General features: G+C 43.7%; 1 protein-coding gene across 12 annotated transcripts in view; it reads left to right on the forward strand.

The window, feature by feature from the left end:
• Nucleotides 1-23,382, forward strand: part of numb (NUMB endocytic adaptor protein) — a 255,961-nt gene that overhangs the window by 59,038 nt on the left and 173,541 nt on the right. Inside the window, exon 2 of one of the 12 annotated variants that reach the window (XM_078562881.1) lies at nucleotides 14,872-15,078. The exons of the other annotated variants lie outside the window; for them this stretch is intronic. The gene's annotated coding sequence lies outside the window, so the exon portion shown is untranslated. The remainder of the gene's footprint in view (nucleotides 1-14,871; nucleotides 15,079-23,382) is intronic. 12 annotated transcript variants of the gene reach the window in all.

Here is a 23,382-nt window from a genome sequence, read left to right on the forward strand (position 1 = left end):
CTCCACTTGGAGAAGCAAGGTTTGATCAGGGATAGTCAGCATGGCTTTGTCAGAGGGAGGTCATGCCTAACAAATTTGATTGAATTTTTTGAGGAGGTGACCAGGTGTGCAGATGAGGATAGTGCAGTTGATGTAGTTTATTTTAGCAAAGCCTTTGACAAGGTCCCACATGGGAGACATATAAAGAAGGCAAATGCACCTGGGATACAGGGTAATTTGATTAGGTGGATTCAAAATTGGCTTAGTTGTCGGAGACAGAGGGTGATGACAGAAGGCTGCTTTAGTAACTGGAAGCCAGTGTCCAGTGGCATACCACAGGGATCTGTGCTGGGTCCCCTATTATTCATCATTTATATAAATGACGTAGATGACGATGATGGGGGGGTAGGATTAGTAAGTTTGTGGATGACACAAAGATTGGCCGGGTGGTTAACAGTGAGGTTGAGTGTCTTGGGCTACAGGAAGATATAGACGGGATGGTCAAATGGGCAGATAAGTGGCAGATGGAATTTAACCCTGAAAAGTGTGAGGTGATGCACTTTGGAAGGAGTAATTTGACAAGGAAGTATTCAATGAATGGCATGATACTCGGAAGTTCTGAGGAACAAAGGGACCTTGGCGTGTCTGTCCATTGATCTCTGAAGGCGGAGGGGCATGTTAGTGGTGTGGTGAATAAGGTATATGGGACACTTGCCTTTATCAATGGAGGCATAGATTACAGAAGTAGGGAGGTCATGTTGGAGTTGTATAGAACCTTGGTGAGGCCACAGCTGGAGTACTGTGTGCAGTTCTGGTCGCCACATTATAGGAAGGATGTGATTGCACTGGAGGGGGCGCAGAGGAGATTCACCAGGATGTTGCCTGGGATGAAACATTTAAGTTATGAAGAGAGGTTGGATAGACTTGGGTTCTTTTCGTTGGAGCAGAGAAGACTGAGAAGTGACCTGATCGAGGTGTACAAGATTATGAGGGGTATGGACAGGGTGGATAGGGAGCAGCTGTTCCCTTTAGTTGAAGGGTCAGTCGTGAAGGGACACAAGTTCAAGGTGAGAGTCAGGAGGTTTAGGGGGGGATGTGAGAAAAAACTTCTTTACCCAGAGGGTGGTGAGGGTCTGGAATGCACTGCCTGGGAGTGTGGTGGAGGCGGGTTGCCTCACATCCTTTAATAAGTACCTGGATGAGCACTTGGCACGTCATAACATTCAAGGCTATGGGCCAAGTGCTGGTAAATGGGATTAGGTAGGTAGGTCAGTTATCACTTATCGGTGCAGACTCGATGGGCCAAAGGGCCTCTTCTGCACTGTGTGTTTCTGTGATATTCTCAGTGCCACATGCAAGTGAGTATGGAAATAGGAGGATAATGCAGATGAATGCATGGCTCCAAAGATAGTGCAGGAGGGAGGGCTTCAGATTCCTGGGACACTGGAACTCGCTCTAGGTGTGATGGCACCTGTACAAGCCGGAGAAGTTCTCATAGACCCATAGACGTCTACAGCACAGAAGGAGGCCATTTGGTCTATCGTGTCCACGCCGATCAACAAAGATCTGACTGCACAAATCCCATGTTCCAGCGCTTGGCTCATAGCCTTGTAGGCTATGGCAACGCAAGTGAACATCTAAATACTTCTTAAATGTTACAAGCGCTTCTGACTCAACCACCCTTTCAGGCAGTGAGTTCCAGACGCCACCACTCTCTGGGTGAAAGAATTTCTCTTCAACTCCCCTCTTCGCCCCTGGTTATTGACCCCTCGACTAATGGAAAAAATGCATTTCTATCCACCCTCTCTATGCCCCTCGTAATCTTATACACCTCTATCAGATCCCCTCTCAACCTTCGCTGCTCCAAGGAAAATAACCCCAGCCTATCCAATCTTTCCTCATAGCTCAGACCCTCCAGCCCAGGCAGCATCCTGGTAAATCTCATCTGCACCCTCCCCAGTGCAATCACATCCTTCCTGTAATGTGACCAGAACTGCACGCAGTACTCCACTTGTGGCCTAATCAGCATTTTCTACAGTTCCAGCATAACCTCCCTGCTCTTGTATTCTATGCCTCGGCTAATAAAGGCAAGTATCCCACATGCCTTCTTAACCACTTTATCTCCCTGCCCTGCTACCTTCAGGGACCTATGGATATGCGGACCAAGGTCTTTCTGACCTCCAGTACATTCCAGGGTCCTACTATTCATAGTGTAATCCCTTGCCTTGTTAGCCCTCCCCAAGTGCATTACTTCACACTTTTCCGGGTTGAATTCCATTTGCCACTGCTCTTTCCACCTGACTAGTCCATTGATATCCTCCTGTAGTTTACGGCTATCCTTCTCAATAGTTAGCACCCTACCAATTTTCGTGTCATCTGCGAACTTCTTGATCATACCCCCTACATTTAAGTCCAAATTATTTATGTACACCTGCAAGGCCCCAGCACCAAGCCTTGCGGAACCTCACTGGAAACAGGCTTCCAGTCACAGAAACATCCTTCTACCATCACCCTCTGCTTCCTGCCTCAGCCAATTTTGGATCCAACATGCCACTTTGCCTTGGATCCCATGGACTCTTACTTTCTTGACCAGTCTCCATGAGGGACCTTATCAAAAGCCTTGCTAAAGTCCATGTAGATCACATCAAATGCATTACCCTCATCAACACTCCTGGTTATCCTCAAAAAATTTGATCAAATTTGTCAAACACGACCTTCCCTTAATAAATCCATGCTATCCCTGATTAATCTGTGCCTTTCCAAGTGCAGATATATTCTGCCCCTCAGAATTCTATCTAGTAACTCCCCCACACCGAGGTTAGATTGACTGGCCTGTAATTTCCTGGTCTATCCCATCCTCCCTTTTTTAATAATGGGACAATGTTAGCAGTCCTCTGGCACCTGTGGCCAGAGAGGACTTGAAAATTACTGCCAGGAACCCTGATATCTCTTCCTTTACTTCCCTCAACAGCTTGGGATACGTCTCATCCGGGCCTGCGGATTTATCCACTTTTAAGGCCGCTAAATCCGCTAGTACCTCCTCTCTCTCTATGTTAATTTCCTCTAATATTTCACAGTCTCTGATATCTGCATCTACATCGTCCTTTTCCATTGTGAAGACCAATGCAAAATATTAATTGTGGACTGCACCCACGTCTTCCAGGTCCACACACACATTACCTCTATGGTCCCTAATTGGCGCTACTCTAGTTATTCTAGTTATTCTCTTGCTCTTTATGTATTTAAAAAACTCCTTTGGGTTTTCCTTATTTTACCCACCAATGCTTTCTCATGCACTCTTAGTTTTCCTAATTCCCTTTTTAGTTGCCCTCTGCACTTTTTATACTCCTGCCATATTGAGCCATCGATAGCTGTCATAAGCTTCATTTTTCTCTAATCCTAACCTTTATGTCCCTTGACGTCCAGGATCCCCTCCCTTTGTCTTTACAGGAACATATTTGCCCTGTCCTCTCACTATTTCCTCCTGGAATGCCTCCCACTGCTTTGACACAGTTTTATCTGCAAGTAGCTGATCCCAGTCCACTTGGGCAAAATCGCATCTCATCTTAGTAAAATTAGTCTTTCCCCAGTTTAGAACTTTAATTCCTGGCCCAACCATATCCTTTTCCATAACTATTCTAAATCTAACTGAGTTATGGTCACTATCTCCAAAGTGCTCCCCTACTGATACACCTTCCACCTTTCCCTGGCTCATTTTCGAATATTAGGTGCAGAACTGCCTCCTCCGTTGTTGGGCTTTCTATGTACTGACTAAAAAAGTTCTCCTGGATGCAATTTAAGAATTTTGCTCTCTACCTACCTTGCACACTAAGACTACCCCAGTTAATGTTTGGGTAGTTAAAATTTCCTGCTATTACGGCCCAATATTCTTACACTTCTTTGAAATTTGATTACATATTGGATCGTCCATCTCTCCCTGACTGTTTGGGGGCCAGTAGTACACGCCCAACAGTGTGTTTTGTGTTTTGTACATCTATCCATATGGCTTCATTTGATCATCCTCCCAAGATATCATCCCTCCTGATAAATATTGCAACCCCTCCTCCTCTTCTATCCCCCCCTCTATCTTGCCTGAATACCCTAGAACCAGGAATGTTGAGCTGCCAATCCTGCCCTTTTAGCCAAGTCTCAGCCATAGCTATGATATTCTACTCCCACGGGCCTATCTGTGTCCTTAGCTCATCTGTCTTATTCCTCAGGCTCCTTGTATTAAAATATATTCCATTTAGCCTTGCTAAACTCACTTCTTTCTTATCTAGCCTATGTTTCCTCTGTCCTCCAGACTCACTCACGAGCATTTTAACTTCTAATTTCAACTCCGCTTCTCTCCCCTCTGAACTACTTTTCACAATCCCATTCCCCTGCCAATTTAAATCTGCCCCAACAGCATTGGCAAACCTCTACGCGAGGATGTTGGTCCCATTCCTGTTAATATGTAACCTGTCCAACTTGTACAAGTCTCGCCTCACCCAGAAACTGTCCCACTGCCCCAGGAATCTAAAGCCCTCCCTCCTGCACCATCTCTCCAGTCATGCATTCATCTGCTCTATCCTTCTGTTCCTATACTCACTACTGCGTGGCACCTGGAGTAATCTGGAGATTACTACCTTTTGAGGTCCTGCTTTTCAATTTTCTGCCTAACTCCCTAAAGTCTGCTTGCAGGACCTCATTTCTCTTTCTTCCTCTGTCATTGGTCCTAACATGGACCACAACCTCTGGCTGTTCACCCTCCCCCTTCAGAATGCCCTGCAGCTGTTCCGTAACATCCTTGATCCTGGCACCCTGGAGGCAATATACCATCCTGGAATCACGTCTACGGCTGCAGAAGCGCCTGTCTGCTCCACTCACTAACGAATCCTCAACCACTATTGCCCTTCCGCACTCCTTCTTCCCCTGCTGAGCAGCTGGACCACCCACAGTGCCATGGCCTTTGCTCTGGTTGGTCTCCACATAGGGACTGTCACTCTCACCGTTTTCCAAAGCTGAAAAACGGTTTGTGAGCGAGATGCGCTTGGGGGATTCCCTCACTACCTGCCTGGTCCCCTTCTTCTGTCTGGTGGTCAGCCAGTCCCTCTCTGTTTGCACTTCCTTAAGCTGCAGGGTGACCACGTCCTGAAACCTGCTATCCACGAATCTCTCAGCCTCGTGAATGCACCATAATGCCCCTAGCTACTGCTCAAACTCCAAAACCCAGAGCTTGAGTTGCTGCAGTTGGAGGCACCTCCTGCACACACGGTCATCCAGACTGCCAAGAGCGTTTAGGATTTCCCACATAGTGCAGGATGTGCAAATCATGGGACTGAGCTCCCCAGACATATCTTAACTAAATAGAATATGGACCTTTGCTTTTATTTTACCCTTACTCCTACTTGAGTATAGACTAGATGCTAGGTCCTCTAGATAGTCTAGATCCTCTAGGTGTTGCTGACTGCCTGTCTCATTGTCCTCCTCTCACACTCTACTCTAGGTGCTGCTTGCTGGTTGCACCTGAACAGAGCCGGGACTGAGTTCCTTGTGGGGCGTTTTGCTAGTGCTGTTGTGGGGGGCTTTAAACTAACTCCGCAGGGTTGTGGGAACCAGGAGAGAAGATTAGAGAGCCATACCAGGGTGCACAAAATACTTGGAGAGACAGATAGCACCAGTACAGATAATAGTAAGCAAATAGATGGAGTCAGAGTAAGGGAGAAAGTCAAGAAGTCTAAATCAGTTTTACTTTGCATGTATGTGAATGCACTGAGTATAGTAAATAAGATTGGGGAGTTACAAGCATGGATTGCCATGTTGAGAGAATATACCTTGACTGTGCCCGAACAATTTCTTCTTTAAGCCCATTGTTCAGCTACCGTTTCTTCCCAGTCTAACTGGCCCAGTTGTTGTGGCGAAAACAGAGACCTGGCTCAAGGAAGACCAGGACTGGGTGTTAAACGTTCCTGGGTATAAAATGTTCAGAAAAGGAGGAGGGGTGGCAGTATTGGTTAAGGAGAGCATTGCAGTACTGGAGAAAGAGGATGTCCCAGGGGGTTCAAGGACAGAATTAATTTGGCCAGAGCTAAGGAACAAAAAGGGTGCAATTATTTTGCTCGGTGTAGTCTAGAGGCCACCAACTAGTGGGAAGGATGTAGAGGAACAAATCTGTGGGGAAATTACAGAGAGATGCAAACATTATGGTGTAGTTAGAATGGGGGACTTTAATAAATGGAATGCAAACTGGGACAGTGAAAGTGTAAAGGGCAGAGAGGGGCAAGTGTGCTCAGATTGTGCTCGGGAGAATTTCATAAAGCAGTAAGTGTCCAGTCCAATAAGAAACGATGCACTGCTGGACCTGGTTCTTGGAAATGAGGTAGGACAAGTAGACCAAGTGTCAGTGGGGGAGCATTTAGGAGACAGTGATCCTTGTATCATAAGGTTTAGGATGACGGCAGTAAAGGACAATGTACAACCCAGAGTAAGAATAATTAACTGGGGGAGAGCTGACTTCAATGGGGCAAGAACGGAACTGGGCCAATTAGATTGGTGAAAAACGGTAGCTGAACAATGGGCTGAAAGAAGAAATTGTTCGGGCACAGTCAAGGTATATTTCCTCAAAAGGGAAAGGTAAGGCAAACAAATTCAGAGTTTCCTGGATGAAAAAGGATATAGCAATTAAGATGAAGAAGAAAAAGTGTGCTTATGACACGTGTTAGGTAGAAAATACAATTCAGAACCAAGCGCAATACAGAAGGTTCAGAGGGGAGGTGAAAAAGCAAATAAGAGAAGCAAAGAGAGGTTATGAGAAAAGGCTGGCAGCCAACATAAAGGGGAATATCGTTAAAATAGATCAGGAAAAGCAAGGCCCCAATACTGACCTCTGGGGGCTACTTTAAGTACCGACAATTTATCCAACACTTCTTATCAATTTTGAACCCTTCTAGTGATAGAGTTTCCTCCTCTGTTACGGTGGCCTCAGTAACATCTGCTTCCTTGGTAAAGACTGATGCAAAGTATTCATTTAGCACCTCAGCCATGCCCCATGCTTCCATATGTAAATAACCTTTTTTGTCCCTAATCAACTCTATTCCTCCTTTTACCACCCACTTACTATTTCTGTGCCGGGAACTCCACTACAAACCGTCCTCCAGCCTGAAAAATATACATTGACCGTTACTCTCTGTTTCCTATTACTCAGCCAATTTTGTATCCACGTTGCTGCTGTCCCTTTTATCCCATGACCTATAACTTTCCTCACGAGCCTGTTGGGTGGCACTGTATCAATTGCCTTTTGAAAGTCCGTGTACACCACATCAATGACATTACCCTCATCGACCTTTTCTGTTAACTCTTCAAAAAACTCCAGCAAATTAGCTAAACATGATTTCCCCTTTAGAAATCTTCTATCGGCACACAAATAGTAAGAAGGTGGTGAAAGGAGGAATAGAGCTGATTAGGGACAAAAAAGGTTATTTACACATGGAACCATGGGGCATGGCTGAGGTGCTAAATGAATACTTTGCATCAGTCTTTACCAAGGAAGCAGATTTACTGAGGCCACGGTAACAGAGGAGGAAACTCTGTCACTAGAAGGGTTCAAAATTGATAAGGAGGAAGTGTTGGATAAATTGTCGGTACTTAAAGTTGGCAAGACACTGGGACTGGATGAGATGCATTCAAGGATATTGAAGGAGATAGAGAAGAAATTGTAGTGACCAAAATCTTTCACTCTTCCCTAGACTCAGGGAAGGTGCCGGAGGACTGGAGAACTGCAAACATTATGCCTTTGTTCATAAAAGGCTGTATTAATAACCCAGCAATTACGGACCAGTCAGTTTAACTTCAGTGATGAGGAAGTTCCTTGGAACAATTATTTGGGCTAGAAATAATAACCACATGGAAAAATGTGAATTGATTAGCATGAATTTCTAAAGGGGAAATCGTGTTTAGCTAATTTGCTGGAGTTTTTTGAAAAGATAACAGAAAAGGTCGATGAGGGTAATGTCATTGATGTGGTGTACGTGGACTTTCAAAAGGCATTCGATAAAGTGCCACACAACAGATTCGTGAGGAAAGTTATAGGTCATGGAATAAAAGGGACAGCAGCAATGTGGATACAAAATTGGCTGAGTAATAGGAAACAGAGAGTAACAGTTAATGTATATTTTTTAGGCTGGAGGATGGTTTGTAGTGGAGCTCCCTAGGGACCCTTGCTTTTCTTGATCTATTTTAACAATCTAGATCTTGGTGTGCAGGGGACAATTTCAAAGTTTGTGGATGATACAAAACTTGGAAGCATTGTAAACTGTGAGGAGGACAGCATAGAACTTGAAAAGGACATAGACAAGTTGATGGAGTGGGCATATAGGTGGCAGATGAAGTTCAATGTGGAGAAGTGTGAGGTGATGCATTTTGGTAGGAAGTACATGGACAGACAATACAAAATAAGGGGTACAATTCTTAAGGAGGTGCAGGAGCAAAGGGACTTGTATGTGTATAAATCATTGAAGGTGGTAGGACAGGTGGAGAGAGCAGTTAATAAAGTGTCCTGTAGTAGGGGTGTAGAGTACAAGAGCAAGGAGATTATGCTGAGCTTATATAAGACACTCATTCGACCTCAGCTGGAGTATTGTGTACAGTTCTGGGTGCCACACTGTAGGAAGGATGTGAACGCATTGGAGAGAGTGCAGAAGAGGCTTACAAGAATCTTTCCAGGGATGAGAAACATTAGTTATGACGATAGATTGAAGAGTTTGGGACTGTTCTCCTTGGAGAGGAGAAGGCTTAGGGGAGATTTGATTTAGGTGTTCAAAATCATGAGGGGGCTGGATAGAGTAGATGGGGGAGAAACTGTTCCCACTCATTAAAGGTTCGAGAACAAGAAAGCACAGGTTTGAAGTGATTTGTGAAAGAAGCAAATGTGATGTGTGAAAAAACTTTTTCAAGCAGCAAGTGGTTCAAGTCTGGAATGCTCTACCTGGAGGTATGGTGGAGGCAGGCTCAATTGAGGCATTCCGAGGGGTTTAGATGGTATTTGAATAGAAAAGATGTATGGGGAAAAGGCATGACACTAAGTCGTAATGGCATTCGGAGAGCCGGTGCAGACACGATGGGCCGAATGGCCTACTTCTGCGCTGTAACATTTTGTGATTTTATGTCCATATGCAGCAAGACGTGGGCAATATTCAGGCTTCGGCTGATAATTGGCAAGTAACAGTCATGCCACACAAGTGCTAGGTAATGATCATCTCTAACTAGAGAGAATGTAACCATCTCTCCCTGACATTCAATGGCATTACTGTCGCTGAATCCCCCCACTATCAAAATCCTAGGGGTTACCATTGAGTAGAAACTGAACTGGACCAACCATATAAATACTGTGGCTACAAAAGCAGGTCAGAAGGTGGGAATCCTACGGTGAGCAACTCACGTCCTGACTCCCCAAAGCCTGTCCACCATCCACAAGGTACAAGTCAGTAGTGTGATGGAATATTTTATACTTCCCTGGATGAGCTCCAACAACACCGAAGAATCTCAACACCACCTAGGACCAAGCAAGCCTGTTTGATTAGCACCCCATCCACCACCTTCAACATATCCACTCCCTCCACCAATGAAGCACTTTTTCAGCAGTGTGCACCATCTACAAGTTGCACTGCAGCAACTCGCCAAGGCTCCTTCGACCTCTACCACCTAGAAGGACCAGGGCAATAGATGCATGGGAACACCACCACCTGCAAGTTTCCCACCCAAGTCTCACTATCCTGACTTGGAAATATATCACCATCCCTTCAGACTCACTTGTTTAACCTCCTTGATCTCGCTCCCTAGCAACTCGGGTGTACCTACACCACATGGACTGCAGTGGCTGAAGGAGGCGGCTCAATACTACCTTCTTGATGGCAATTAGGGATGGGCATTTAATGCTGCCTTTGCCTGAGACACTCATCCCATGAACAAATTAAAGAAAAAAAATCAGAACTTGGGATGTCAATTGCGCAGGCCAAAATTAATTTGTGTTCAAGCAATTTTCTGTCTGTGGTTGCTGTATAAATTGACATAATGAATTGGAGATCATGGCCGAGGGGTTAGGTGGGAATTGATCAGATTAGTGTGAAAAATTTGGACATTTTACGCACAAATTGCATCGAGCATAAAAAGAGTTTGCGCAGTTTTTAATGCTGGCTTGTTGCACAAAACTGACCATGAGCCTAGATTGAAATAAATAGGACAGCGTGTTTCTACCAATTTCAAGCATTTGTGACTGTTTGTGAAGGCTCAAAGGCATATTTTAAAAGTTTCTAAATGTTAAACACCTAATTTACTAAGAATCTGGCTAGTGTGCACCAATTAAACTAATAAATAGCTCACGATATTTTTTGAAGTTTTTTCAGTTTTTTAAATCAGTTTGCTCACAGGCGGCAGTTATTGAAATTGCTTTTGTGATAAACCTATTTTCAGCTGTGCTAATAAAACTGCACCAGATTGCCACACTTAAGTACACTAATGAATGCGTCATAATGCAAAGGAGTTACATTTATTGTGCTGGATCATGGTAAATTTTACAGTTGAGATTAGGCAAATTAGTTGGATGGAAACTTGACCCACAGCTTCACTTGAGAAAACGGCAATTTGCACCCAGATTGTTGATTGCGCTCAGAGTGAAAACTCCACTCCATGCTTTTACTGTGTAGGTTATACCTATTTGAAGGACTTATTTTCCTGCACACACACACACACACACACGTTTTCCTACACACACACACACACACACACATGTTTTCCTGCACACACACATGCACAAGGCTGATGATAACTTCTGGCAATTTTGGCAACATGTTTGAAAACTGATTTACTTTCCCTGTGGCATATTCCCTGAAAATTTTCTGCTGTACTTGACTGCTATTTATAAGATCAGAACTTTAACCTCACCTTTTGATGGTGTCTGAATTCTGTCGGCCTCAATTGGTGAATTTTGCTCGTTCTCAGCTGACTCACCTCGTCAGAAAACCTGCCATATGAACAGTGCAACTTTGGGTACTTAACAGTGGTATTGCTGTGTATTCAGCTCTTGGACTTGAAAACTCAGACCTAACCTAGAATGAAAAATTACACCTTGACCATGATATGGATATGAATCCAATTTGAAATTTGTGCAGCTCGGGCACCGGCAGATATATATACTATGCAGCCTGAGACTGGGTGCAAATCTGCCATTTTGAATAGAAGCGATGGAGGTAACTGTGGAAAAAGCAGAAAAATATGTAGTGGTGCAGTGAGGTTTCATATCAGTTGGGACAGAGCAAACCGTTTCATTCTGCAACTGGATCTGGTACATCTGACATGCCAACACCGTTGCCTGAAATGGAAATGCTCTTTTTGTGCTGAATTTAGGTAGGCAAAAAGTTAATGGCTTCCCTCAAGCTGTTCGTTCAATAAGTGGATGAATTGCAGAACATTGTTATGCTGGACACTGGGAAGTCATTGATGTAGATTCTTGCCAGACAAATTATGTCTTGGGTGTTTAATTGGTAGATATCCATTTCACGAATCAGGCAGCAGAAGACATTCTGTGAATCACAGCTGTTTTATAGTTTTTCAGTAGTTCAGGACAAATAAGTGTTTCCAACCTTCCCTCCTGGATACTTTCCCTGTGCAGAAGCAAAAGCTCCTGTAAAGGCTCCTGTGAGCATCATCTGCTCTCAATTCACTCTGAAACTTGTCCTGGTTTATGCTTAAAGGGATCTGCATTTCTAACATTGTCTTTAGGGTCACACTATATAAAGTGAAATACAACTGTGGGAACTGTACAAAGAATTCATGAATGCTGCTCCTAACATCAAGTCTGATATTTCATCTAGGTTTAAAAAAAAATGTCAAGTGCACTAATGATGAATTTGAAATTGGGATGAAATATAAGCTTCAGCTTTCTGAAGCTTGATTAATACAGGCCCCTATAAAATTGATAATTTTGTTGCCTTAGGCTTACTCCTGCTATCCAATTCCTTGACTGCAACGTCCATTCCTCCTTCACATCCACTCCAGGTTCAACCTTCCTTCATCTGCTAACTTCAGTTGTAAACTTTTAAAAGATTTGCTGGCCTTTGGCAATAAGCCATTCAATCTGAAAACAACAAAATATTTCCATAACATTTTACACAAATGATGTACTTCAGTATGTCCCTAAAGTTGGAGTGGATAATTTGCACACAGTTGTGATTTATAGTCCAGATTTTCTAATAGCTGGGACTTGGATTTGAATATTTCAACTTCTTGCACATTTTATTATGCGAATAAGTGGTGATAAATCTCTTGAGATTTGGTTAAGTGTGCTTTAATTTTCCTGAAATAATTATCTTAAGGATGTCTTGAGTGTTACTCCTGTAGATAAGGATATCTGCTTTTAGTGAGTGCTGATCTGTAAATTGGAGTACCTGCCGTGTTACATGGCATGACTGAATTATACTGTTCACTACTCAGACAGTGCTACTTTTCAACATCAAGGAGATGTTCTAGCTGCCTGCTGTCCTCCTCCAGTTCTCCATTGCCTATTTTTATAATAACTTGGTGCTATGTGATAAATTGTCATGTGCTGTGTAATTTTTTTTCATACATATATTCATTAGAACTTGATGTTGAGATGGGGGTATATACTCAGGAAACTTTACAGATTCTGTCGCTTTGTAGGAAGTCAAGAACTATTGACTTGTATAGCTGAGTTCACAGTTATACCACAGATGGGTGGTATAATCTTTTGAAACCTTCATTGAGGGTAACGCTTTTTCAACCCATAGCAGAATTGTATCCACTTATTGCATTGGTCTGGAGGAGAGATCACATCACAGTATCAGAGCTTGAATTCCCTCAATCATTTTTGTGGGCAGTTGAACTGGAAATGTAACAACCTGGGCACCAATGCTTTCTCTCTGTCGCAACTTTGAAGCCGATATTGTAAATGGGAAATGCTAAGTCGCCGTTAACAAGGCTCCAAAGCAAAGTGTCAGGGCTTGACAGGAGCCGGGTAGGTTGGTGGTCAATGTGTGCAGAGAAGCAGGTAACAAGTAGCTCAAGTAGAATTTGATCTTTGAACCTGTGGACTATTGATTTTTATTGTAGATGTCGTAATGAGTATACAGTTTCTCTTGTGTTAAGAGATACAGAGCTCCTCCGTCTGGAAGGATCTGTTAAAATTGAATTATAAAATGTTGGTCTCTTGAGTGACTCTGCATGTCATCACTTTAGATAGGTTTTATTATTAATGTAGGATTAGGTCAGTTGAATTTGAGCTTTCCTGAAAAATGTAGTTTGTATACCCAGGTATTTGCTCAAGTTTTGAGACTAATTTATTCTGAAAATTAAACAGCAAGATGTTTGTGTGTATTTGTGCACGAGAGATACTTCGTAGTAAAAGGAACTGCCATCATAGCAGCACAGCAGTTGCTGCTGTGAGTCAGGTGTCAAAAATGTGAAGTCTTTGGGTGCAGCACCAGTTTCAGCTTGGAAAAGAAACTTGTCAGATTTGATCCTGTGCAGAAAACACAGTACTTCTGTGTTGCTTGATTTGTGCTATAGTGGCTTTGTTGAGTCCTAATTTTTCCTGCTTTAAAAAAATTTGTTTTTTTTGTTTATTCTTTCATGGGATGTGGGCATCACTGGCAAGGCCAGCATTTTTGTCCATCCCTAATTGCCTGGCTTGCTGTGCATTTCAGGGAGCAGTTAAGAGCCAACCACATTGCTGTGGATCTGGAGTCACGTGTAGGCCAGACCTAAAGGGAAACCAGATGGGTTTTTAGGACAATTGATGATAGTTGTCATGGTCACCATTACTGAAACTAGCTTTATATTCCAGAGATAAAAACAAAAAGCTAAAAGCTACTGCGGATGCTGGAAATCCAAAACAAAAACAGAATTACCTGGAAAAACTCAGCAGGTCTGGCAGCATCGGCGGAGAAGAAATCAGTCAACGTTTCGAGCCTTCATGGCCCTTCGGCAGAACTGAAGCATAGTTAGAAGAAGGGAGAAATATAAATTGGTTTAAGGTGGGTCGGTGGGGGGGGGTGGAGAGACACATTGAGGGTGTGGTGATTGTGGAGATGAGCAGATAATCAAAAGATGTCACAGACATCTTTTGTCTGTGACATCTTTTGATTATCTGCTCATCTCCACAATCACCACACCCTCAATGTGTCTCTCCCCCCACCCCCCCACCCACCTTAAACCAATTTATATTTCTCCCTTCTTCTAACTATGCTTCAGTTCTGCCGAAGGGCCATGAAGGCTCGAAACGTTGACTGATTTCTTCTCCGCCGATGCTGCCAGACCTGCTGAGTTTTTCCAGGTAATCCTGTTTTTGTTTTATATTCCAGATTTGATTAATTGAATTTAAGTCCCACCAGCTGCAAGGGTAGGATTTAAACCCCATAAAGTCCATTAGCCTGGGATTCTGGATCACTCGTCCAGCGACATCACCACTACAGCACCGTTTCCCCCGATTATGTATGAATGACACAAGCAATTTGCAATTGGAGACTATTGTGTGTGTGTGTGTGTGTGTGGCTGTTAACCATATGAAGCTCAATTTTCTCTCCCTACCTTGGTAGATATGCCGCAGAAGGGATGAAAATTAAGGTTGCTAGCATGTTGGTTGGCTTATTCTGTGAAGAAGAAATCTGGGAGTCTTGTGATGTGGATGCCTGATGACCACACTGCCTGAGGCATTTATTTAATGAACCACTGTGGGTTTGGAGGGTGTCGAGCGTAGCTTGTGTGTAGTGTTGGCACATAATTTTAAAATGTGATTCTGCTTTACTACTGACCAGAGTTTTTTGAGAAAGGAATCACCACTCGTGCACACAGCAATGCAGCATTCAGATTTCAACTGTGATGTTGGTTTTATTTTGGCAGGTACTGAGAAAATATTTTTTCTTTATTCACTCATGGGATGTGAGCTTCACTGCCTCGGCCAGCATTTATTGCTCATTCCTAATTGCCCTTGAGAAGGTGGTGGTGAGCGGCCTTCTTGAACCGCTGCAGTCCATGTGGTGTAGGCACAGCCAAAGTGCTGTTAGGAAGGGAGTTCCGGGATTTTGACCCAGCAACAGTGAAGGAACGGTGAGTGACTTGGAGGTGGTGGTATTCCCATCCATCAGCTGCCCTTGTCCTTCTAGAAGGTAGTGGTTGTGGGTTTGGAAGGTGCTGTCAAAGTAGCCTTGGTGAATTCCTGCAGGGCCTCTTGTAGCTGGTACACACTGTTGCTATTGTGTGTCGATGGTGGAGGGAGTGAATGTTTGTGGATGTGGTGCCAGTCAAGCTGCTTTGTCCTGGACGGTGTCAAGCTTCTTGAGTGTTGTGGGAGCTGCATTCATCCAGGCAAGTGGGGAGTATTCCATCACACTCCTGACTTGTGCCTTGTAGATGGTAGACAGACTTTAGAGAGTCATGAGGTGGGTTACTCGTCACATGATTCCTAGCCTCTGACCTGCTTTTGTAGCCGCAGTATTTATATGGCTAGTCCAGTTCAGTTTCTGGTCAATGGTAGCCCCAAGGATGTTGATAGTGGGGGATTCAGTGATGGTAATGCCATTGAACATCAAGGAATGATGGTTGGATTCTCTTTGGTTGGAGATGGTTATTGCCTGACACTTGTGTGGCGCCAATGTTACTTGCTACTTGTTAGCCCAAGCGGCAAGTAACTGGTAATTGTCTCAGCATGCTACAGATTTCATTTTCAGAATTTCTTAAACACTACCTTAATGGGTAGAATCATAGAGTCATTTACAGCACAGTAGGAGACCATTCGGACTATTGAGTCCATGCCAGCTCCTTGCGGAGCAATCCAGTCAGTCCCACCGCTCTATTTGATTCCTGTAGCTCTGCAAATTTATTTTCAAGTGGCCTTCCAATTTTCATTTGTAATCATTGGTTGTTTCTGCTGCCATCATCTTCGTGGGCAGCGTAAAAATGTTCTTCCTTGCATTCATCTTGCATCTCTTGCCCAAAGCCTTAAATCTGTGTCCCCTCGCCCGTGTGCCATTAGCTAATGCCTCTTCCCCTGCACACTCTTTAGAACTGTGCCATTAAGTCTATAATGCCTCTTCCTATCCATTGTGCCAAAATGCATCACCTCGCACTTCTCTATATTAAATTCTGTCTGCCACTTTTCTGCCCCTCCATATCCTGTTGCAGGTGATCTGTATTATCCTTACTGCTTGCCACTTCTCCAAGTTTGTTATCATCAGCAAATTTTGAAGTTTTACTCAGTATTCCAAAATCCAAGCCATTTAAGTATAGCAAAAAAAAACAGAGGTCCTAGCACTGATCTTCGGGGAACCCCACTGTCTACCATAAGACCATGAGACGTAGGAGCAGAAATAGGCCATTCGGCCCATCGAGTCTGCTCGGCCATTCAATGAGATCGTGGCTGATCTGATAATCCTCAACTCCACTTTCCTGCCTTTATCCCATAACCATTGATTCTCTTACTGATTAAAAATCTGTCTATCTCAGCCTTGAATATACTTAATGACCCAGCCTCTACAGCCCTCTGTGGTAAAGAATTCCACAGACTGACTACCCTCTGAGAAAAGAAATTCCTCCTCACTTCTGTCTTAAACGGGCGACTCTTTACTCTGAGATTATACCCTCTGGTCCTAGACTCTCCCACAAGGGGAAATAACCATTCAGCATCTACCCTGTCAAGCCCCCTAAGAATCTCTTATGTTTCAATAAGGTCATCTCTCATTCTTCTAAACTCCAATGAATACAGGTTCAACCTACTCAACCTCTCCTCATAAGAAAATTTCTCCATACCTGGGATCAACCTAGTGAACCTTCTGTGGACTGCCTCCAATGCCAGTATATCTTTCCTTCGATAAGGGGCTCAAAACTGTTCACAGTATTCTAGGTGTGGTCTAGCCAGTGCCTTGTATAGTTTTAGCAAGACTTCCCTATTTTTATACTCCATTCCCTTTGAAATAAAGGCCAACATTCCATTTGCCTTCCCTATTATCTTTTGAACTTGTATGTTAGCTTTTTGTGATTCATTCACGAGGACCCCCAAATCCCTCTGTGCTGCAGCTTTCTGTAGTCTTTCTCCATTTAAATAATATTCAGCTCCTCTATTCTTCCTGACAAAGTGCATAACCTCACACTTTCCCACATTTTTTTCCATCTGCCAAGTTTTTGCCCACTCACTTAACCTGTAGACTTTGTGTCATCCTCACCACTTGCCTTCCCATCTATTTTTGTGCCATCCCCAAACTTGGTGAGAGTATATTCACTCCCCTCATCCAAGTCAATAATACATATTGGAAATAATTGTGGCCCTAGCTATGACCCCTGTGGCACTCTTGCCATCCTGAAAATGTCCCCCTTATCCCAACTCTCTGCCTTCTATTAGTTAGCCAATCCTCTATCCATGCTAACATACTACCTCCAACACCATGGGCTCTTATTAAGTAGCCTTATTTGCTGTCCCTTATTGAATGCCTTTTGGAAATCCAAATATATTACATATACTGGTTCCCCTTTATCTATCCTGCTTGGTACCACCTCAGAGAATTCTAATAAATTTGTCAGGCATGATTTCCCCTTCCATAAAGCTATGCTGACTCTGCTTGATTATGTTATGCATTTCTAAATGCTCTGCTATTACTTCCTTTATGATAGACTCTAACATTTTCCCAATGATGGATGTTAAGCTAACAAGCTAACTGGCCTATAGTTACCTGTTTTTTGTCTCCCTCCCTTTTTGAATAAGGGTGTTACATTGGCAGTTTTCCAATCTTCTGGGACTTTTCCAGACTCCAAGGATTCAGAGAAGATTACTAACAGTGCATCCACTATCTCTGCAGCTATTTCCTTTAATATCCTAGGATGCAACCCATCAGGTCCAGGGGACTTATGAGACTTTAACCCCATTAGTTTCCCTAGTACTTTTTCTCTCATGATAGTTATTGTATTTATTTCCTCCCCCACTTTTGCCCCTTGATTATTTAGTATTTTTGGAATGCTACTGTGTTTTCCACCTTGAAGACTATTTATTCAACTCCTCTGCCATTTCCTGGCTCCACATTATTATTCCCCTAACCTTATTCCCTAAGGGGCCTAAGTTCACTTTGGCCCCTCTCTTCCTTTTTATATATTTAAAGTAGCTGTTACTGTCCATTTTTATATTACTTGCCAGTTTACTCTCAAAGTTTATTTTCTCCCTCTTTAGTATTTTTTTGGTCATCTTTTGTTGGTTTTTAAAACTTTCCCAATCCTCTGGCTTACCACTAGTCTTTGCATGTTTTTTCTTTCAATTTGATACTATCTTTAATTTCCTTGGTTAGCCATGGTTGGTTTATCCCCTTCCCTGAATCCTTCTTCCTCACTGGGATTATCTTTGTTGTGAGCCATGAGCCATTTTCTTAAACATCTGCCAATGTTCATCAACTGTCTTTTCTGCTAAACTCTTTTCCCTGTCCACTCCAGCCAACTCTGCCTTCATTTCATTGTAATTATCCTTATTTAAGTTTAGCACAGTTGTTTCTGGTCCAAGCTTCTCAATCTTAAACTGAATGCCACTGAATCACACACACACAATCACAGTGCAGAAGAGGCCCTTCGGCCCATCGAGTCTGCACCGACATGTGAGAAACACCTGCCTACCTACCTAATCCTATTTACCAGCACTTGGCCCATAGCCTTGAATGTTATGACGTGCCAAGTGCTCATTCAGGTACTTTTTAAAGGATGTGAGGCAACCTGCCTCCACCACACTCCCAGGCAGTGCATTCCAGACCCTCACCACCCTCTGGGTAAAAAAGTTTTTCCTCACATCCCCCATAAACCTCCTGCCCCTCACCTTGAACTTATGCCCCCTGGTGCCTGACCCTTCAACTAAGGGGAACAGCTGCTCCCTATCCACCCTGTCCATGCCCCTCATAATCTTGTACACCTCGATCAGGTCGGTCCTCAGTCTTTTCTGCTCCAACGAAAACAACCCAAGTCTATCCAACCTCTCTTCATAACTTAAATGTTTCATCCCAGGCAACATCCTGGTGAATCTCCTCTGCACCCCCTCCAGTGCAATCACATCCTTCCTATAATGTGGTGACCAGAACTGCACACAGTACTCCAGCTGTGACCTCACCAAGGTTCTATACAACTCCAACATGCCCACCCTACTTTTGTAATCTATGCCTCGATTGATAAAGGCAAGTGTCCCATATGCCTTTTTCACCACCCCACTAACATGCCCCTCCGCCTTCAGAGATCTATGGACACACACGCCAAGGTCCCTTTGTTCATCAGAACTTCCTATTGCCATGCCGTTCATTGAATACTTCCTTGTCAAATTACTCCTTCCAAAGTATATCACCTCACACTTTTCAGGGTTAAATTCCATCTGCCACTTATCTGCCCATTTGACCATCCCATCTATATTTTCCTGTAGCCCAAGACACTCAACCTCACTGTTAACCACCCGGCCAATCTTTGTGTCATCTGCAAACTTACTAATCCTACCCCCCACATAGTCAGCTATGTCGTTTATATAAATAACAAGTAATAGGGGACCCAGCACAGATCCCTGTGGTTAGCCACTGGACACTGGCTTCCAGTCACTAAAGCATCCTTCTGTCATCACCCTCTTCCTCCTACAACTAAGCCAATTTTGAATCCACCTTATCAAACTACATCAACTGCAGCACCCTCATCTACATACCTGGTCACCTCCTCAAAAAATTCAATCAAATTTGTTAGGCACGACCTCCCTCTGATGAAGCCATGCCGACTATCCCTGATCAAACCTTGCCTGTCCAAGTTGGGATAGATACTCTCCTTCAGAAATTTCTCCAATAGTTTCCCTACCACTGACGTGAGACTCACTGGCCTGTAGTTCCCTGGCTTATCTCTGCAACCCTTCTTAAATAGCAGAACCACATTAGCTGTTCTCCAGTCCTCTGGAACCTCCCCCGTGGCCAGAGAGGAATTAAAAATTTGGGTCAGAGCCCCTGCGATCTCCTCCCTTGCCTCCCTCAGCAGTCTGGGACACAAATCATCCGGACCTTCCAATCCAAAAAATCTATCATCTACCACGAACCGCTGCTTCGCCCATTAGCCAATTTTTTATCCAACTGGACACTGAATCTCCTATTCCATAAGCCTCAATTTTGTTAACCGACTTTTTATGTGTTACTTTGTCAAAACGCTTTCTTCAAATTCATATAGAAAACATCCATTGCACTCCCTTCATCAACCTTCTCTGTTACTTAATCAAAAATTCAGTTAGATTAATCAACTAGATTAGCACGATCTGTCTTTTACAAATCCACACTGGCTCTCCTTAATTAACTCAAACCTCTTTTTATGCGCTTGTTGATTTTTTTTTCCCCCCCCCCTGTGATTAAAGATTCCAGAACTCTACTCACTGCTGATGTTAAATTAACTGGCCTCTAGTTGCTACAACTGCCCTTACACCCTTCCCTGAATAAAGATGTCACATTTGCCACTCTCCAATTTTCTGGCACGGTCCCAATACTTAGGGAAGCCGTTCCGCTACCTCCATCCCCACTTCCCTTAGCAATCTGGGATGCAAGCCATTCAGATCAGGTGACTTATCTCTCTTAAGCATAGCTGCGTTTTCAGCACCACTTCCTTTTCTGTTTCTACACTGTCTATTGCCTCACTATCTCTGCTTCGACCAGTACTTTGTCAGATTTCTCTTCTTTACTAAACACATTCCTGGGACATTGGGACCATTTCTGGGGGCAGTGGGACCTGTACAAGGCAGATGGGTTGCGCCTGAACCGGAATGGGACCAATATCCTTGAGGGGAGGCTTGCTAGTGCTGTTGGGGAGGGTTTAAACTAACTTGGCAGGGGTATGGGACCCTGAGAGGAGGTTCAGCAGGGGGGGATGCACAGCCAAAATTAGAAGAGAGAGCAAGTGAGCCTGGAAGGCATAGAAATTATAGGCCAGTTAAGGCACAAGGGAGTTTGGCAAGGTTGAATGGTATTTATTTTAATGTAAGAAGTCTGACGAATAAGGCAGATGAGTTGAGGGCACAAATTAACACATGGAAGTATGATGTCATTGCTGTCACAGAGACATGGTTGAGAGAAGGGCAAGATTGACGGCTCAATATTCGAGGATACAGGGTCTTCAGGCGGGACAGGGAAGGAGGTAAAAGAGGAGGGGGTATCACAATACTGATCAAGGAATCAATTACAGCACCGACGTCTTAGAAGGCTCCTCATGTGAAGCCATATGGGTAGATCTTAAAAACGAAAAAGGAGCATTCACATTGCTGGGAGTGTGCTATAGGTGACCAAATAGCCAGAGAGAAATAGAAGAGCAGATAGGTAGGCAACTTTCAGAGAAGTGTAAAAATAATAGGGTATTAGTAGTGGGGGATTTCAACTTTCCCAAAATTAACTGGGTTAGTCATAGTGTGATAGGTTTAGAGGGAGCGGAATTCTTAAAACTCATCCAGGAGAGCTTTTTAAGCCAGTACGCCGAAGGTCCTACAAGAGAAGGTGTGGTCCTGGACTTAATTTTAGAGAATGAAGCCGGGCAAGTGGTAGAGGTATCAGTGGGGGAGCATTTTGCAGATAGTGATCATAACTCCATTAGGTTCACGGTTGTTATGGAAAAGGACAAGGATGGGCCAGAAATCAGAGTTTTAAATTGGGGGAAGGCCGATTTTAATAAGATCAGATATGATATGACCAGAGTGGACTGGGAGCAGCTACTTTTAGGTAAATCTGTGTCAGAGCAGTGGGACCCATTCAAGAAGGAAATAGGGAGAGTGCAGGCCCAACATATTCCAGTAAAGATAAAGGGTGGGACCAACAAATCCAGGGAACCCTGGATGCTGAGGGATATACAGGATTGGATAAAGAGAAAAAGGAAAGCTTATGGCAGATACAGAGGGCTCAAAACAGCGGAAGCCCTAGAGGAGGATAGAATGTAGGGGTGAACTTAAAATGGAAATTAGGAGAGCAAAAAGGGGGCATGAAAAAACATTGGCAGGTAAAATAAGGGAAAATCCAAAGTTATTTTACAAGTACATTAAGAGTAAGAGGATAACGAGGGAAAGACTAGGGCCCATTAAGGACCATAGTGGTAATTTGTGTGTGGACCCGGAAGACATAGGTAGGGTTCTAAATGAACACTTTGTGTCTGTGTTCACAAGTGAGAGGGACGACGTGGGTATGGAAATCAGGCAGAAGGACTGATATAATTAAAGAAATTAGCATAGAAAGGGAGGAGATTCTAAGTGGTCAGGCAGGATTAAAAGTTGATAAATCTCCAGGCCTGGATGAAATGTATCCCAGGCTGTTGATTGAGGCAAGGGAGGAGATAGCGGGGGCGCTGGCAATAATTTTCAATACTTCTCTGGCCACAGGAGAGGTGCCAGAGGACTGGAGGACAGCCAATGTGGTACCGTTATTCAAGAAGGGAGGAAGGGATAAACCAGGGAACTACAGGCCAGTCAGTCTAACCTCAGTGGTGGGGAAACTTTTGGAAGCAATTCTGAGGGACAGATTAATCTACACTTGAAGAGGCAGGGATTAATCAAGGACAGTCAGCATGGTTTTGTTAAGGGGAGGTCATGTCTGACCAATTTGAATTTTTCAAAGAGGTGTCCAGGTATGTAGATGAGGGCAATGCATTTGACATAGTCTACTTGGACTTCAGCAACGCTTTTGTTAAGGCACCGCATGGGAGACTGATAACAAAGGTAAGAGCCCATGGCATCCAAGGCAATTTGGCAAATTGGATCCAGAAATGGCTGAGTGGCAGGAAGCAGAGGGTGATGGTCTAAGGATGTTTTTTTGGCTGGATACCTGTGTCCAGTGGGGTTCCACAGGGATCGGTATTGGGTCACTTGCTGTTTGTGGTATATATAAACAATTTAGACTTGAGTGTAGGAGGGAGGATCAGTAAAATTGGTGGGGTGATAAACAGTGAGGAGGATAGTCTTAGATTACAGGAGGATATAGATGGGCTGATCAGTGGCAAATGGAATTTAACCCGGATAAATATGAGGTGATGCATTTTGGCAGGACAAACAAGGCACGATGAATGGTAGGACCCTGGGAATTACTGAGGATCAGAGGGACCTTGCTGTGCATGTCCACCGGTCCCTTAAGGTAGCGGGACAGGTAAATAAGGTGGTCAACAAGACATTTGGGATACTTGCCTTTATTAGCTGAGGCATAGAATATAAGAGCAGGGAGGTTATGCTGGAACTGTATAAAATGCTGGTCAGACCACAGCTAGAGTACTGCATGCAGTTCTGGAATCTGCATGATAGGAAGGATGTGATTGTGTACTAGCGAGAGTGCAGAGGAGATACAGAAGATGTTGCCTGAGTTTTAGTTATGAAGAGAGATTGGATAGACTGGGGTTATTTTCCTTGGAGCA

Source organism: Cetorhinus maximus, chromosome 18 (assembly GCF_964194155.1).
Source record: "Cetorhinus maximus chromosome 18, sCetMax3.hap1.1, whole genome shotgun sequence".
Classification (NCBI taxonomy): domain Eukaryota; kingdom Metazoa; phylum Chordata; class Chondrichthyes; order Lamniformes; family Cetorhinidae; genus Cetorhinus; species Cetorhinus maximus.